Source organism: Spinacia oleracea, chromosome 4 (assembly GCF_020520425.1).
Source record: "Spinacia oleracea cultivar Varoflay chromosome 4, BTI_SOV_V1, whole genome shotgun sequence".
NCBI lineage: Eukaryota > Viridiplantae > Streptophyta > Magnoliopsida > Caryophyllales > Amaranthaceae > Spinacia > Spinacia oleracea.
This window is the reverse complement of record NC_079490.1, coordinates 143,204,933-143,222,221: the sequence shown is the minus strand read 5'-3', so window position 1 is coordinate 143,222,221 and position 17,289 is coordinate 143,204,933. Positions and strand designations below refer to the sequence as shown.

Genomic DNA, 17,289 nt, shown 5'->3' with positions numbered 1-17,289 from the left:
AGTTCTAGGAATTTATCCTATACAGCAAGAATGCAGCTTGTTAATTCAGTTTTACTGAGTTTGCACATGTATTGGGCACAAATTTATGTGCTTCCAAAAGGTGTTCTTCAAGATTAGTGAAGATCTGCAGAGTCTTCCTATAGAGTGGCCATGCTTTCAGTCATAAACCAAGCAACATAGCTTGGGATAAAGTCTGTAGTGACAAGCACACTGGGGGGTTGGGGTTTAGAGATGTTCAGAAGTGGAATATTGCCTTTATGGGGAAATATGTTTGGGCTTTAGTCAAGAAACAGGATAATGTGTGGATTAGGTGGATTAATTCAGTCTACTTAAAGGATGGGGATTGGTGGGAGTATCAGCCTGGTTCTACTGCTAGCTGGTACTGGAAGCAAGTGTGCAATACAAAGGAGCAGCTCAAACAGTTCTTTACTTGTGCAGATTTTGAGAACATGCCTCATTATTCAGTGAAACAAGTGTATGAGAAACTCCTAGGGGACAAGCCAAGGGTGCATTGGGACAAAATGGTTTGGAATAGGCTGAATGTTCCAAAACATAGATTCATTTGCTGGTTGGCTGTTCAATCAAAGCTCCAGACTACAGACAAACTAGCAAAGATAGGCATTAGTCAATCTGCTAGTTGCTTGATTTGTGGCTTGGATGATGAGACTCATCAGCATCTCTTTTTTCAGTGCCAGTATAGTAAGCAAATTATTATAGCAGTACATCAGTGGATAGGTTTCTCTATTCATGGAAATTTGGTTCAGTTAGTCAGGAAAGATGGACAAAGTAAAGCTTCAAAGTTCAGGAAGCAGGTGTATTTTGCAGCTGTTGGTGCTGCTGTCTATCTGATCTGGAGGTGTAGAAACACAAGTTTTTGGGATAACTCCATTCCCACTGTCAGTCAGAGTATGAAGGATTTGAAGCAAATGGTCAAGAGCAGAATTCAGGTTGTTCTGCCAAAGCATGTAAGCAAGAGAGATAGTGAATGGTTCACAAATTTGTAATAGCCTTTAGGCATTCTGGTTGTGTTTTAGAGCTTGTATAGCTTTGTGTTTGCTGATTTCAAGGGCATAGAGTCCAACCTAGTTGGTTTGTATGTCTTGGAATTGGCTGAAGGTGTAATTGTTTGATCCAATTAATATATTTCTCTCTTGCTTAGCAAAAAAAAAATATAGAAAAAAACAAAAGAGAAGAGAATACATAGAACTTCCAAGAGGCCAACTGTGTCATCAAAAGACCAGCCCAAACAACATTTTTAACGCCCCACCTGGGCGTGAATTATTTCAACGCCTAGGCCTGGGCGCCGAAAATGAACCCAGGCTCAAATAAGGCCCTAACTTCTGTTGGGCCCTGCCGCATCCATTCGACTCGAAAATTGCCGATTTCCTTACTGAAAGTCGCACCCCACGGCTTCGCTAAAGTAGCACATTATTATAAAAGGTCGCTCGCATATACGAGCATGACCCCAAACATGATTACAAGATGCGAAAAACGACCGACGAGCCCCAGTGCTTGGGGGCTCGCGAAAAATAGACTCCAACAAGGAGCGCACGATCAAAATCACATTCCCGGACTGCGCCATACACCATATCATGTTTGGATATCTGAAAAAAAAACAACAACAGGTTCGACCTCAGGGAAAGGTCGTCATTGACACTTGTGCACGGTCCTCTGATCGAAGACCAAGTCGAGCCGTAAAGACTAGCTCAAAATCACGAAAGCAGACGGTCGCAAGACAAAGGTCCGTCTGAACACGTTGTCAGCCCACGTTCAGGTTACAACTAAATTCGAGCATCCCTCGAAAGAATTCGCTCTTGCAAGAATGAATAAAAAGAAATTCTCAAAAGAAATCACGATGAACAAAAGAAATAGGGACTTGCCCACCTCAATCGGGCAAGATCGCGCCACGAACCACGCGAGTTCCAAATCGAAAAAACGAATTCAGGGATGTCCACCCTCAGCGGACAGGGCTCGCCCACCTTCAGCGGGCGGGGTTTGCGTTACTAGCCGCGCAGATCCTCAGTTTTCCAAAAATAAAATTTTCAAAATTCAAAATGAAACAGGCTCGCCATCTTCAGCCGGCGGGGTCTACGTCACAAGCCGCGTAGGTCCTTATTTTCAAAAAGCACAAACAAATTTCAAAACAGATTCGTCCACTTCTATCGGACGGGGCGTCCACCCTTAGCGGACAGGTTCTCCATCTTTAGCCGGCGGGGTCTACGTCACAAGCCGCGTAGGTCCTTATTTTCAAAATTTCAAAAATAGATTCGTCCACTTCTATCGGACGGGGTGTCCACCCTTAGCGGACAGGTTCGCCATCTTTAGCCGGCGGGGTCTACGTCACAAACCGCGTAGATCCTTATTTTCAAATTTCAAAAACAGATTCGTCCACTTCTATCGGACGGGGTGTCCACCCTTAGCGGACAGGCTCGCCATCTTTAGCCGGCGGGGTCTGCGTCACTAACCGCGCAGGTCCTTAGTCGCTGCAGCGATAACTTTTTCTGGTTTTCCCTTTTCCAAAAATTAAAAGGATTGGTTTTCCGTTTTTTCCAAAAAAGAGCGATGTGTTGGATTTTCCTTCGTTTTACGTCCCATAAAAACAAGGGGGTTTTCTCGTTTAGCTAGCCCTGAAAATGAGAATCTTTAAAAATATTTTTACCTCGTGATTGGGCTTGGCCAGGCCCAATTACACTTTATAGCTTTGATTTCGAAAACATCTGTAGCTACTCCCAATGACAAAGTGAGGGAGTTTCTACGCCTCTTTAGATACTTCCAATGACAAAGTGAGGGAGTATTCTATACTATCCGTTGACAAATCCCAATGACACGTGAGGGATATGTCGACACTTCAAGTGATGACCCTTAAGTCAAATGTTATCACTCAGGGGCTCGTGAGACCCTCGCAAAACAGGTCACATACACCATGGCTTGTGTGACGCACTCCGTCTAATACTTTGACCATCGTCTCATCCCGAGACTCAGTCAAAGTGGGGGCTAACTGTAGACACCTACTTTTGTCCCCATTCCCGAAAGGGAAAGGTTCGATGATGAAAACATAAATCTCCACTTGACAACGCATCTCCTATAAAATAAACGAATCTCAATTCCCCTTTTCATTTCACCCAAAACCTGCTATTTATGGAAACCTGCTAAAAATAGTAACTGCCATAAAGGGTAGCTTCTAAAAGTGGCAAGTCATAAAAGATAGAAACCTGTCAGAATTAGGTGTTTCACTCCAACATAAATCCTAAATGAGATAGAAAACTTTGAGAATCCTATTCCTAATATGATTCGGAAATAAGAGTTACGTATTAATTAAAATCCTAACGAGCCTAGAGTTCGTAACGGGCCCAGACGCATTCCGTCATGAAATTGATACGCACTAAAAGACTCGATTAAGTTTCAAACACTACGGATTTCAGGAATCCGAATCTGACTAAGAAAACAGCCCAGACCCTATTTTCAACGCCTGGCTCTGGGCGCCGAAATCTTCGGCGCCCAGGCCTGGGCGCTGAAAATACCTGGGTACGTGTTTTTTCCTAATTCTTTGTGGATTAGAACTTTGCAATACTATCTTTCCACGAACTCTTCCCTATAAATACAGCCCCAAATTCGACGTGAAAACAAACACACACACACAATCCATATTCTGAGTATTGACTCCAACCCTTAGCCTAAGCCTCACACTGCGAAATTGTTCACGCGTTCTGTCGCAATCGATCCATAAATCGAACAGAACGTATCCTGTCCCATAATTGAGATTCGTTAAATAAAAAGGAGAAATAGCAAAGTCAAAGTGGTTAGTTTTCTGAGAACCGTGACGCACCTCTCAAGGGTGGGTTGTAATGTGTCCCTTTTCGATGATTTAACTGCTTTCCTCGCCCTTTTTATGAACTGTTAAACTAACTAAATCTGATTGTTCTATCACGCCTAACAAATATAATATTTTCGGGAAATTGGATTACCATGCTAGGTCCCTTAATACTACTTAAATCAGATAATCACGATCGATCTAGTATTATATGTTGCATATTGCTAAAATCAACTCAGATTAGTTTAATAGTTAACGCATGTCCATTCAATTATTTATGCTGAGCTAGTAAGGATATCCTGCCTCTGGAGTTATCGACGAGCGAAGTACTCCTCTCGGTAGTTACAGTCCCCCGAACCCTCAATCTTTACCTTGCGGGTGTATGTTGAGAGATCCCCACACCAGGGATCACAAGGGAACCTACGGCCGTCGTGGTCAAACATAATTGCACTCCCTTTATGTCACGATAACCGGGTTTTGTCAATTTTTCTCATTGTCGTTAAAAACTGAATGGCGACTCCTATATTACTAGTCAATTGGGTGTATACTCACAGGAAATCCAATTACACTTGATTGAATAAAAGAATCGTCACACCCACGAGGGACGAGGTCACGCATTAGCCTCGTGCTTTTTCGACCCCCTCATATTGGCGACTCCACTGGGGATAGTGAAGGAAATACTCGTGCTTGTAGGTAATCAAAATAGCCGAAGGGTGAAACGATCCTACCCCGCGTTTATTTCCCCATCAAGTTGGGACGACCTGAAAATCAGCATATTAATGTGAACGGGCTGAACAGCATAACGAATCTCGGCTCCCTCGGGAGTTGGGACTAAGGATACCTTTTTTCGCCAATAGGGGGGTGCATACGCCGCGCATGTTGCCCACTCGGTACTTGTGCAGGTAGTACACCTATCCCGAACCCAATCGCTCGCTCATTAGGTCCCTCTCGCCTGCATGCCCCCTTGGCTTGCACTTGCGAGTTGGCCTCTTGAGCGAAATTCGTCTGTTGAAGACGCTACCTCAACCGGGGCATGTGTTGGATCTACGATAGAAGCGGTACCAAGCCAGGCGCAAATAACTACCCATAGAAGCCTATCATAAACTACATGACATGTTATTATCGCCTCATGATGAATGTTAGTTATGTGTAGCGAAATATGTGATTGTGTGTGACAAACTATCCTAGAAAACCAACGACCTTAAAAATTTCCCAAACATTCATGAACCAATTGGCCAAAGAGTTATACCAAGATACGTGTCCCGCAAGCCCGAATGATCGCCACAAAAATAAGCGACGCTCGAGATGGCCTGTAACGAATCCCAAAAACGCTGTAACGCGTAAAGGACGTTATTAGGCAAGCACGCAAAATCGAAGTCGCATAAACAAAAAGTAGACGCAAACAGAAAACGAGAACCAGCCAGGGACGCATTTTCAACGCCCTTGGCTGGGCGCCGAAATTTCTCACGCCCACTGCTGGGCGCTGAAGTTGCTGCCTGGCCTTTTGGTCAGGCACAGCAGCCTCGGTGCCCGCGCAAAAAAAAACACGTAGCAAAAAAAAAACTTTTCGTAAAAATTGCTGCAAGGGCGTATGAAAAGGCACTCGATTCTAAAAGCGACAAAAAAATAAAAATAAATAACTCTTTGTGTCGTTGTTAGGCCTCCTACGACGACAATGCTCGGCACCAAAACCGAGCATGCTAATTAAACGACCTTGAATGTCACATGGGCAAAGTATTCAAAAAATAATGTTCGAATGAAGTCTTCAAAAAAAATAAATGTTCAAGTAAAAAATAAATAAATCCGAGTCTAGACTAGGCTATGCCGAAGTACAATCTAAATCCTAAGTCTTAGTTGTCTTATCCATAGAATCGGTCCTAATGCTTGGTGTCGTTCTGCAAGTTAAAAGGTTAAACCATATTGAGTCTCCCTTCCTAACATTTAAATCAATAAGCACCCATATGTAATTTTCATCCCTTGCTAAGAGTCTACGGCCTCAATACTCTCTCTCACCAATAAAAAGAATATATTATAGTATTTGCAAAATGGAAACGGTCACATTCTGTAAATCCCCCATAGTCGCACAACCCCCAAAGTGAACCTAAGGTATCAATACCATTGGCAAAAAATTATTAATGGCCTCAAGGCTTATGATCACATTGGGTCACGACTATCATAGTCCTCTCGAGCCACTCGCTCCTTGAAATACTACTAAGTATGGACTAAAAGATTTTCCATGTATGCAACATGACCAGCCATGAAAATACCCAAATCGGCGTACCATAAGGCTACCATTGGGGTAAAGCAATACACACTAAGAGAGAAGCCGTACTAATTAATGATTCTAGTCTTGCAAAAATAAAAATTCGATCTCCCCAATGAACTACCTTGCCAACATTAAGCAAAATGGCGCATGACAAATGAACACCCAAGGGTTAAAATCTAAAGTGTCAACCAACGAAAGTTATGGTCCAATTAGCCTAAGTCTGAGAGTCGCTTGGTCAAGTATTATAGGCTTACGCCACGTCATTATTTTGAGTCTAGGCCACCTCCTTGTATTCATACACGAGTTATAATCAGAAAGATTAATGAAAGTTCGAGTCTAAATCACAACTTCCAATTAAATCCCGTAAAACTGGAATCTGAAAAGAAGCAAAAAAAATTATTTTCGATGTAATTCTTTCGTTAAATTTCAATAAGGTAAAAATAACATTTTGAATTTACGCTATTTGCACATTTTAAGAAACGACTAAATACGCTTGCAAAGTAAGACAATTAAAAAGTCCACCCTAGGCCTACTAAAGTTAAAGGTCCACTATAGGCCTACCAAACGAGACTCACTCAGTCTCGCTTCGTGACTCAAAGACCACAACCATCTACCTCTTAGCCCAAACAAAAATTGATTGAAGGATTTATGTTGGGGAGAAATCCCAAGCAAAAAGAAAAAAGAGAAAGAGAAAAGGGAGAGCGAAAAGAGCCATGAAATACTTAGCCCGTACCTCCCAAAGTGCGAAATCTACCCAAGTAAACGAAGGAAAAGAATTGAGTCAACCAATCCAAATCATAAAATTCTACGATGTCTACCCTTTCCAATCCTTATGTTCTTAGACGCCTTCGCTCTGGGGCCCCTATTCAGCTCATTTAACCCATCCATGTTCTCATTGCCATGACCCAAGAAACCGTTACCTCGACTCTTATTCTTGAACTTGTTGTCAACCGCGAACCACGCACGGCCATTGACACGTGCGTCATACCCATTATTTCCAAAGCACAAACCTGCTCTCGTACAACCATTAGCATAATGACCATATAGCTTGCATGGATACATCCTGTTGATATACCCTTGAGCCGTCCCCATGCTACTCATTGACCTTGGTTGATTTAAACTCATGACACTAGTTTGAGGCTGCAAATTGTGGGTCCTAGAAGATGTAATCCTTATGCTTGACCAATACCTATGCAACTCGACTTATCCTATCTCATTCAACCCATCTTTCAAAGCCGTCTTGAGTCACAAATAAAAAAAACAAATGAAAAGTACATTCTACGCTCAACGTAAAAATGAAAAAAATATAAAAAAAAATGTAAAAAAGCAAACTTTGCAAAGCGCCTTTGAAAGTTAGTCTAAAAAGAAAAAGAAGCATTTAGCGCACCAAAAAAGATCCGCCCATAAATAATTTTCAGCGCCCACAGCTGGGCGCCGAAATCTTTAGCGCCCCAGCCTGGGCGCTGAATCTCTCTGCCTGCCAAATTTTGTCCAGAAGTGCTCGTTATTTTATCCGCACATGCACGGAAAAATAACGAACACTTGGAGGGGTACAGCACGTATTCAGACATACGTACCACCAAAAAATACATGTACTCAAAAAAAATATAAGGTTTACGGCAAGGCAGCAGATTAAAATAGTAATGAACTTCACTTATCTCATCCTATTTCAAACATTACGGTTCCACCTCAGAACGTACTTGTTTAAAATCAGCATTCTAAAAACCCATTTTCTAGGCTAAGAACTACGCAAGACCTGATTCCAAATTAAATCTATTTAAGGCGTATACGTAGGCAATCCATGATTCGGTCCAACCAATTTGCAAAAATATTAAAGCCTATAGAATAACAAGAATAAGAAATAGAGTCCCTTATTGAAATTTAATTACTTGCAATCCAAGTCGAAAGAAAAATTTAAATCAAAGGAAGAATCCAAGTCACCAAGATGCCAAAATGAGCACACATCGAAAAATAATAAGAGCACGTACCCTTGCCAGAAGGAGCATTCACACTCCTAGGCACTTAGCCAAGACTCAAAAAGATCGCTTTGCCTCAATTGAATGGCGGCTAGCGCAAGCGTCCATGACCTCTAAAGTACTCGACTTGACCCTCCCTAAAGCGAACTAACTCACTTAAAGACTTTCTTTCACCACTAGACATAGTCGTTCGCCTAAAGACCTTCTTTCACCACTAGACACAGTCATAATCGCCAACAAGTAGTAAAGGCAGTAAGCTTGCAATAAAGAGAATTGTTCTACAGCATCGCCCCATCGTTTCTTCGAACTCAGGGCACCCGTTCATGGTAATTCAAATGCTTGCTAATCCCCTTCAAAAAAAAACAGACATTGTGAATAGGACTTGGCACTTAACCAAGGCTCACCCTACTCAGACATATGACACGGGCATCTAAAATCGAAATCTGAAAGCATCCTTAATGGGAAGACATAATAGCAATTGGGGGCTAAAAATTGAAATGAAAGAGATAGGGAAAGAACTAAATATACCTTGACCTTTTGTACAGACATACACCAAGTAAATCTAAGTCAATTTGAAAACGGTTTATATTCCCGCAATTCTAGAAAAGATGGCCCTAAAAGCCCAAAGCATATGCCAAACGGGCACAAGTAATATCTTGACGCCTGCACCCTGGCTTCCAGCAAATCCTTAGACAGCATTCCAAAAATCGTAACAGTATTTTGATTCACTCATGTGATCCTGTACGAACCCTTCTATAAATCAACTTGCTTAGGACACCTCGGATTGTACACAGTAGGATTCGGATTTTAAATAACTTCCAAATAATTTTCAAAGACTTCTTCGAACATATAAAAGAGTGGTTGGTTTAATCTAAGTATGTGTTTATCCCGATGTTGCAAGTGAGTCAAAAAGATTTCTAAATATGATTATGGGTAAAGAAAGGCACCTAACTTTTGGTCAAGGCACACTTCCACATGTTATTACCTTGACCATGGCGATGTCGCATAATACAACATTTACAAGCGAAGTAGCAGGTCACTACTCGAACGTACCTCGCACTAAACGAGTCTGGTTCAAACTATTCATGATCCATGTCACCATGAATGCACAAAAACGTATGCAAGGCATTATAGCGCCAAGCCAATCCCGTAGCTACAGTTGGAGGCTTGAGAAAAACACTCTAAAAATGCTCGAAATGACGATTTCATCGCAAATTCTCGACGCTAATGCTATACATATGTCATAGGGGCTCAATCCTGAGGTTTAATCGTGTAAAACGAACCTTAGAATGGCTACAACCCCTCCCAAATTCTAAGCACTACTTAGAATATATAAAGTCACCCCACTAACAAGGGTAACTAAAAATCGCGAGTCACCAAAACTCCGATCAAACCACTGCACATAACGCTCGCCCTATAAAGCGCCCGTTACACAGTCTACATCGTTCCAAAGCAAAAGCGAAAGAAAAAAATAAAAATAAAACTGTCAAAATTCTGCCCAGAAATCATTTTCAACGCCCAGAGCTGGGCGCCGATATCTTTAACGCCCCAGCCTGGGCGCTGAATCTTTCTGCTAGCCATGTTTTGCCCAGATATAAAAATAAGAAAGAAACACCTATGGATCCTCGCATCGAATGAAGTAATAAGCCGTTCAAACCCACATAGAAGGTGCTACAATTGTTCGAACACCTGAACGAGGCGTGATGAAATACTCCAATGCAAAAAATAATAATGTTATATCCCAACACCTGGAGAAATGTTCTAATACATGCGGTTAGGCCACACAAACCTACGTCGCACCATAAAGTTCAACCATCCCACGGTACAAGTCTAAAAAAAGAGAGTAAGGCATATTGCACTAATGCAGGCACGACCAAGAGCATGTGTAAAAGAGGCAAAGACTACTTATCGCCCAAATTCAAAATGCAAGCCACACGACTTCTACATTAAGGATTAAAGGTAGAAAAATATTACCTACCACGGAAGGGATAACTCACACCTACACGAGCGGAATCCCAAGGCATCTTTCTCGAAAGAACCTACAAAAATCGTACGCCAAAAGGAAAGCATCCCAACATGCATACTTGGGGGCTCCAAGCTACGAAACAACCATAGCAAAATAAAAAAAATCTCGAAGCAAATGTTTGAACAATCGAAAGGGCACGATACTTGAGCCCACTTCATGAATAGGCCTGAACCCTAGCAAGCTTCTAAGCAAACTATTCAAAATCAGTCATTGCTCAAAAAAAATTCAAGTAAACTGATTAATGGACCGCACACAAACGACCATTCTATGAACACTCGTTCGCACATACATATCATCATTCACGAACGCATTCAAAAGAAAAATATATATATACAAGAGCGATCAAAGTCTTACGCCTCAAAGTATGTTCCTCGGGCCAAATAGACTCGCCCAACGATTGCAATAATTGTACGCCTTAAGAGCAACAGTTCCTTAAAATAATCGCCCCAAAACGACAAACACCGTAGTCCACCGATCGGCTACGGCTTCTCAAGAAAATCATCACGTTCTAAAAATAAAGAAAAAAAACAAAAGAGAAGAGAATACATAGAAATTCCAAGATGCCAACTGTGTCATCAAAAGACCAGCCCAAACAACATTTTTAACGCCCCACCTGGGCGTGAATTATTTCAACGCCTAGGCCTGGGCGCCGAAAATGAACCCAGGCTCAAAAAAGGCCCTAACTTCTGTTGGGCCCTGCCGCATCCATTCGACTCGAAAATTGCTGATTTCCTTACTGAAAGTCGCACCCCACGGCTTCGCTAAAGTAGCACACTACTATAAAAGGTCGCTCGCACATACGAGCATGACCCCAAACATGATTACAAGATGCGAAAAACGACCGACGAGCCCCAGTGCTTGGGGGCTCGCGAAAAATAGACTCCAACAAGGAGCGCACGATCAAAATCACATTCCCGGACTGCGCCATACACCATATCATGTTTGGATATCTCACAAAAAAACAACAACAGGTTCGACCTCAGGGAAAGGTCGTCATTGACACTTGTGCACGGTCCTCTGATCGAAGACCAAGTCGAGCCGTAAAGACTAGCTCAAAATCACGAAAGCAGACGGTCGCAAGAGAAAGGTCCGTCTGAACACGTTGTCAGCCCACGTTCAGGTTACAACTAAATTCGAGCATCCCTCGAAAGAATTCGCTCTTGCAAGAATGAATAAAAAGAAATTCTCAAAAGAAATCACGATGAACAAAAGAAATAGGGACTTGCCCACCTCAATCGGGCAAGATCGCGCCACGAACCACGCGAGTTCCAAATCGAAAAAACGAATTCAGGGATGTCCACCCTCAGCGGACAGGGCTCGCCCACCTTCAGCGGGCGGGGGTTTGCGTCACTAGCCGCGCAGATCCTCAGTTTTCTAAAAATAAAATTTTCAAAATTCAAAATGAAACAGGCTCGCCATCTTCAGCCGGCGGGGTCTACGTCACAAGCCGCGTAGGTCCTTATTTTCAAAAAGCACAAATAAATTTCAAAACAGATTCGTCCACTTCTATCGGACGGGGCGTCCACCCTTAGCGGACAGGTTCGCCATCTTTAGTCGGCGGGGTCTACGTCACAAGCCGCGTAGGTCCTTATTTTCAAAATTTCAAAAATAGATTCGTCCACTTCTATCGGACGGGGTGTCCACCCTTAGCGGACAGGTTCGCCATCTTTAGCCGGCGGGGTCTACGTCACAAACCGCGTAGGTCCTTATTTTCAAATTTCAAAAACAGATTCGTCCACTTCTATCGAACGGGGTGTCCACCCTTAGCGGACAGGCTCGCCATCTTTAGCCGGCGGGGTCTGCGTCACTAACCGCGCAGGTCCTTAGTCGCTGCAGCGATAACTTTTTCTGGTTTTCCCTTTTCCAAAAATTAAAAGGATTGGTTTTCCGTTTTTTCCAAAAAAGAGCGATGTGTTGGATTTTCCTTCGTTTTACGTCCCATAAAAACAAGGGGGTTTTCTCGTTTAGCTAGCCCTGAAAATGAGAATCTTTAAAAATATTTTTACCTCGTGATTGGGCTTGGCCAGGCCAAATTACACTTTATAGCTTTGATTTCGAAAACATCTGTAGCTACTCCCATTGACAAAGTGAGGGAGTTTCTACGCCTCTTTAGATACTTCCAATGACAAAGTGAGGGAGTATTCTATACTATCCGTTGACAAATCCCAATGACACGTGAGGGATATGTCGACACTTCAAGTGATGACCCTTAAGTCAAATGTTATCACTCGGGGGCTCGTGAGACCCTCTCAAAACAGGTCACATACACCATGGCTTGTGTGACGCACTCCGTCTAATACTTTGACCATCGTCTCATCCCGAGACTCAGTCAAAGTGGGGGCTAACTGTAGTTACCTACTTTTGTCCCCATTCCCGAAAGGGAAAGGTTCGATGATGAAAACATAAATCTCCACTTGACAACGCATCTCCTATAAAATAAACGAATCTCAATTCCCCTTTTCATTTCACCTGAACCCTGCTATTTATGGAAACCTGCTAAAAATAGTAACTGCCGTAAAGGGTAGCTTCTAAAAGTGGCAAGTCATAAAAGATAGAAACCTGTCAGAATTAGGTGTTGCACTCCAACATAAATCCTAAATGAGATAGAAAACTGCGAGAATTACTAATGGTTTCGGCCAATGAAAAATACGATTTCTAATTTCTTTTTGAATTAAAAAAATCAAGTTCCACGTAGATATTGTAATTAATTAATTATTAATATATACAACTCCATCGAAAATCAAACACTCTAATAATTAAAAAATAATCGATTGCCACGTAGATAATTAATTAGGTGCTACATACATATTTTAATTAATAAATTAATAACTAATATATACAACTCCATCTAAAATCAAACACTCTAATAATTAAAAAATAAATCTAAAATAAAATTCATCCAAAATCAAACAATAATCTAAAATAAAATAAATAAAATTCAATTTAAAATCAAACATTAATCCAATATTAGAGCGCCACGTAGAAAAACCTAATGGCTTCGGCCAATGGAGGAATATTTGCTGAAATATTAGAGCACCACCTAGGATTACTAATGGTTTCGGCCAATCAATGAAAAATAATATTTCTAATTTCTTTTTGAATTTAAAAAATCAACTGACACGTAGATAATTAATTAGGTGCCACGTAGATATTTTAATTAATTAATTACTAATATATACAACTCCGTCTAAAATCAAACACTCTAATAATTAAAAAATAAATCTAAATAAAATTCATCCAAAATTAAACAATAATCTAAAATAAAATAAATAAAATTCAATTTAAAATCAAACAATAATCTAAAATAAAATAAATAAAATTCAATTTAAAATCAAACATTAATCCAATATTAGAGCGCCACATAGAAAAATCTAATGGTTTCCGCCAATGAAAAATATGATTTCAAAATTAATTTTGAATTAAAAAAGTCGAGTGCCACGTAAAGAAATGATTAACTTTCACGTAAATATTTTTTATTAATTATTTATTAATATTACGCATATACAATTTCATCCAAAAACAAACACTTTCGTAATAAAAAAAAATCTAAAATGAAATTCAATGCAAAATCAAAAACTAATCTAATCTAATATATAAAAGTAGTATATACATAGGATTTTTATTTAAACATAACAATTTAATAGAATCAGTGACATTTGTATTAAAAGAGAGGCTAATCAATGAGTGACATTTTTAATCACCACATTGATTTCCTCTCTTTTAATACAATATATAGATTGTGTAGGTGAGCGATTTGGAGTATTAAGTCACGTGTTTAATGGGACAAGTCAATTCATTACATGGTCAAGAATAGTGAAGTTTGACTTTGAAACTACCAAAGCACACACCTACATCTTATCCTACACCACCCTTTCTCTTATCCTACACCACAGCACCCCTGACGCCTCCTCTCCTTCCTCACCAACAACAATCCCCATGCTGGCTCCTCTCTTGCTCCACCTTCCCTCACCTAGCAGCCAACAACACCAACATCAACAACTGCAAGCACTCCATCTAACCTTCACCGTCGTAGCTTCCTAGCCTTCTCATCAACCTTACACCATCTCATCTCCTCCACCTTCCCACAACCAGCAATCAACATCAAAAAATTCAGCCAAAAAAAATGTAGCCAAAACAGAGCAAAAGCAGATTCGTGCGCCCGCACTAATTTCGCGCGCCCGCACCTTCACAAAAATTGCCTGTAAAAACATTTTGATTGTTGCAAAATTTATGTTTCCAGAGTTGTGCGCCCGCACGACGGAACCATGCGCCCGCACGGGTGAGTGTACTGAATTAATGAAGGCTCGTGATCGCACGTGGCGGTGGTGGTGTTAGACCGTTGATTTTCTGCCGTACAAAGGTTCAACCAAGGCCAGAGATTTCATTGCGATTTGAATGAGATGAACAGCGAACTGGGGCGGAATGATTGGAGATCGAAAGTCAGCATTGAATTTGATTAGATGATAAATTGATGATGGATGTTGAATTCGACGATGATGATGATGATGGTTGTGATCGACGGCGAGATGATGGGTTGATGATGATGACCGATATGATGATGATATTGATGACCGATAGGCGGTGATGATTAGTAGATGATGATGGTCGGTGATGATGGTGGCTAAAGGGGAGGAACACGCGAAGCAGAATAGAGATGCGACACGGGACTGAAATCCCATGAGAACAGCGAAGATGAAAACGAAGGAGGGTCTGACTTAGACCTGGCAAAAGATGACCCAACCCACCAACCCGACTCGAACCCAACCCATTAATAAAGGTCAAGATTTTTCAACCCGTTTAGTTAAACAAGTCGACCCAACACCCGTTTATTAAATGGGTTGGGCCAGGTTGAAAACTTCAACCCGAAAGCAACCCACATAACCCGTTAGTTATGGGTCATGGGTTGTACCTGCCAACCCGCTTAGCTCAACCTAACCCACGAACCTATTTAAAATTTTAAAAACAGATAATTGAAAATCTGAAATAATTGTGGGCTTAATTTGTTTGGGCTTTAGGAAAACCCTAGAACTCACTTAGTCACTCTCATTGTCTTGCTCTCTCCTCTCTCCTCTCTCCTCTCACAGTCTCTCTCTCACTTAGAAAACCTTAGTCTTCGTCGGTCTCCTCTCAGTCTCACCCCGCCGCTCGTCGTCTCCAATCACAATCTCACCGCATCGCAGCGCCGCTCGTCGTCTCCTCTCACAGTCTTACCGCGTCGCTGCGCCGCTCACTCACTCTGATTGATGTATGTCACTGTAGTTTGCACCACAAAATGATTACTGTACTTCAACAAGAAATTAACAATTTAACACCTATAACTTCCGCTTGTAGTACGGCCTATATGCATCTCAACGCGAATATACATATCAGGCCCGCATTGAACAAGTATGTAATACTCCGTATACAAATTTTTAAAAAAGGCGGTCTGACGCGTCAGACCACCTTATACCCGAATTAAGGTCGCGGGTCCAGTCAAGCGTAATTGGGTCTCGGGGTTTTTATTTGGATCATAATATAACCTAGTTTTTGCCCTCATTTCCAAACCCTGCCTCCGTAATTCAGTTTCTCTCTCCTCGCAATCTCTCTATGCTCTCTCTCTCTCCCTCTCCCTCAAGATCTCTCTGCTCTCTCTCCTCAGAATATCATTTCCGCCGAGCTTCATGTATTGTCGAATTCTCCTCTTTCTCCCTTCCATAGCCAACCGATCGAGTGGAGGTTGAAGTATGGGACGGCGGCGACGACAAAGGATCGTGACGGCGAAGAATTCAAAGACAAACCCTAACCAGATCCGATTTAGCGATTTTTTATGTGTTAGATCTTTCGTGGCTGCGAAGACAAGGTAATTAATGTCGTTGATTTGTTTTTCTTTTTAGGTTTTCATCACTTCGACCTCCACTCTCCTTTGTCTCCTCCATTTTATTCATGTTCTAGGTTTTTATTTCAGTTTATCATTTATTAGCTAGTTTAGTTGATTTTACATTTATGTTTTCCAAATTTTGTTTCAATTAGATTTTTTTCGGTTTATGCGATTTGGATTTGATTTATTTGTTATGCGATTTAGGTGGCCTTGACTGTCGTCAAATAACCGGCAACTAGCCCAATATCGCAGCAGCAAATGCGGCGGTTAGAGTGGTGGTTATGTGTGGTTCCCGACGCCGATTATGGTGGTGCCGAGTATTTCAATCGATTTGCCGTCGATGATTAAGAATCTCAGATTTGTAAATGATCCGTCGATGAAAAAGAGGAATGAGAAACCAGTGCTACCGCGTGTTGGAGTTGGTGTTGTTGGATCTTCGGTGGTGGTGGATGGTTGCGCGGAGCTGTTGGTGTTGTGGTGATATGTCGGGTAATCGGGTAGAGTGCGTGGTGCTTGCTGGTCATGTCGTGTTTTATTTTGTTTTAGTTTAAAATTGTATTGTTTTAGTTACATTTTTGTCATCTTTAGTTATAAAATGAAATCATTAGTTACATTTGTTCTCAATTACTGTTTTAGTCATGCGTTTAGTTGAATTTTTATTCATTTAAGTCGATGGTTATTTTAGTTATAATTATTTTTTTTTTATTGAGATTTTTTTTGTTTTAGTTAAATAATTATTGCTTTTAGTTAAGCAATGAATTCAATTAGTTAATAAGTGGAACTAATTTGTTAAGCAATGAACTTATAAATTTAAGCTTGATTCAATTAGTTCAACAATTGATCAACTAGTTAAGTTGTTTAAGCATTGAGATCAATTAGTTAAACAATAAAATCAATTAGTTAAGCAACCGAACCAATTAGTTAAGCAATGAATCCAATTAGTTAAGCAGCGGAACTAATTTGTTAAGTAATGAACAAATAAATTTAAGCCTGATTCAATTAGTTAAACAATTGATCAACTAGTTAAACATTGAGACCAATTAGTTAAACAATAAAACAAATTAGTTAAGCAATCAAACCAATTAGTTAAACAATGAATCCAATTAATTGAGCATTGGAACTAATTAGTTAAACAATAAAACCAATTAGTTAAACAACCAAACCAATTAGTTAATCAATTAATCCAATTAGTTAAGCATTATTGGAACTAACTAGTTAAACAATTAAACCAATTAGTTAAGCAACCGAATCAATTAGTTAAGCATTATTCAAACTAATTAGTTAAAAAATAAAATCAATTAGTTAAGCAACCGAACCAATTAGTTAAACAATGAATCCAATTAGTTAATCATT

General features: G+C 40.6%; 1 long non-coding RNA gene across 1 annotated transcript; it reads left to right on the top strand.

Moving 5' to 3' along the window:
- The first annotated feature begins 13,928 nt into the window (after positions 1-13,928).
- On the top strand, positions 13,929-16,604 carry LOC110801920 (uncharacterized). The gene is made up of 2 exons (XR_002537041.2): positions 13,929-15,918; positions 16,141-16,604. It is a non-coding gene; the product is annotated as an uncharacterized lncRNA (long non-coding RNA).
- Positions 16,605-17,289: the final 685 nt, after the last annotated feature.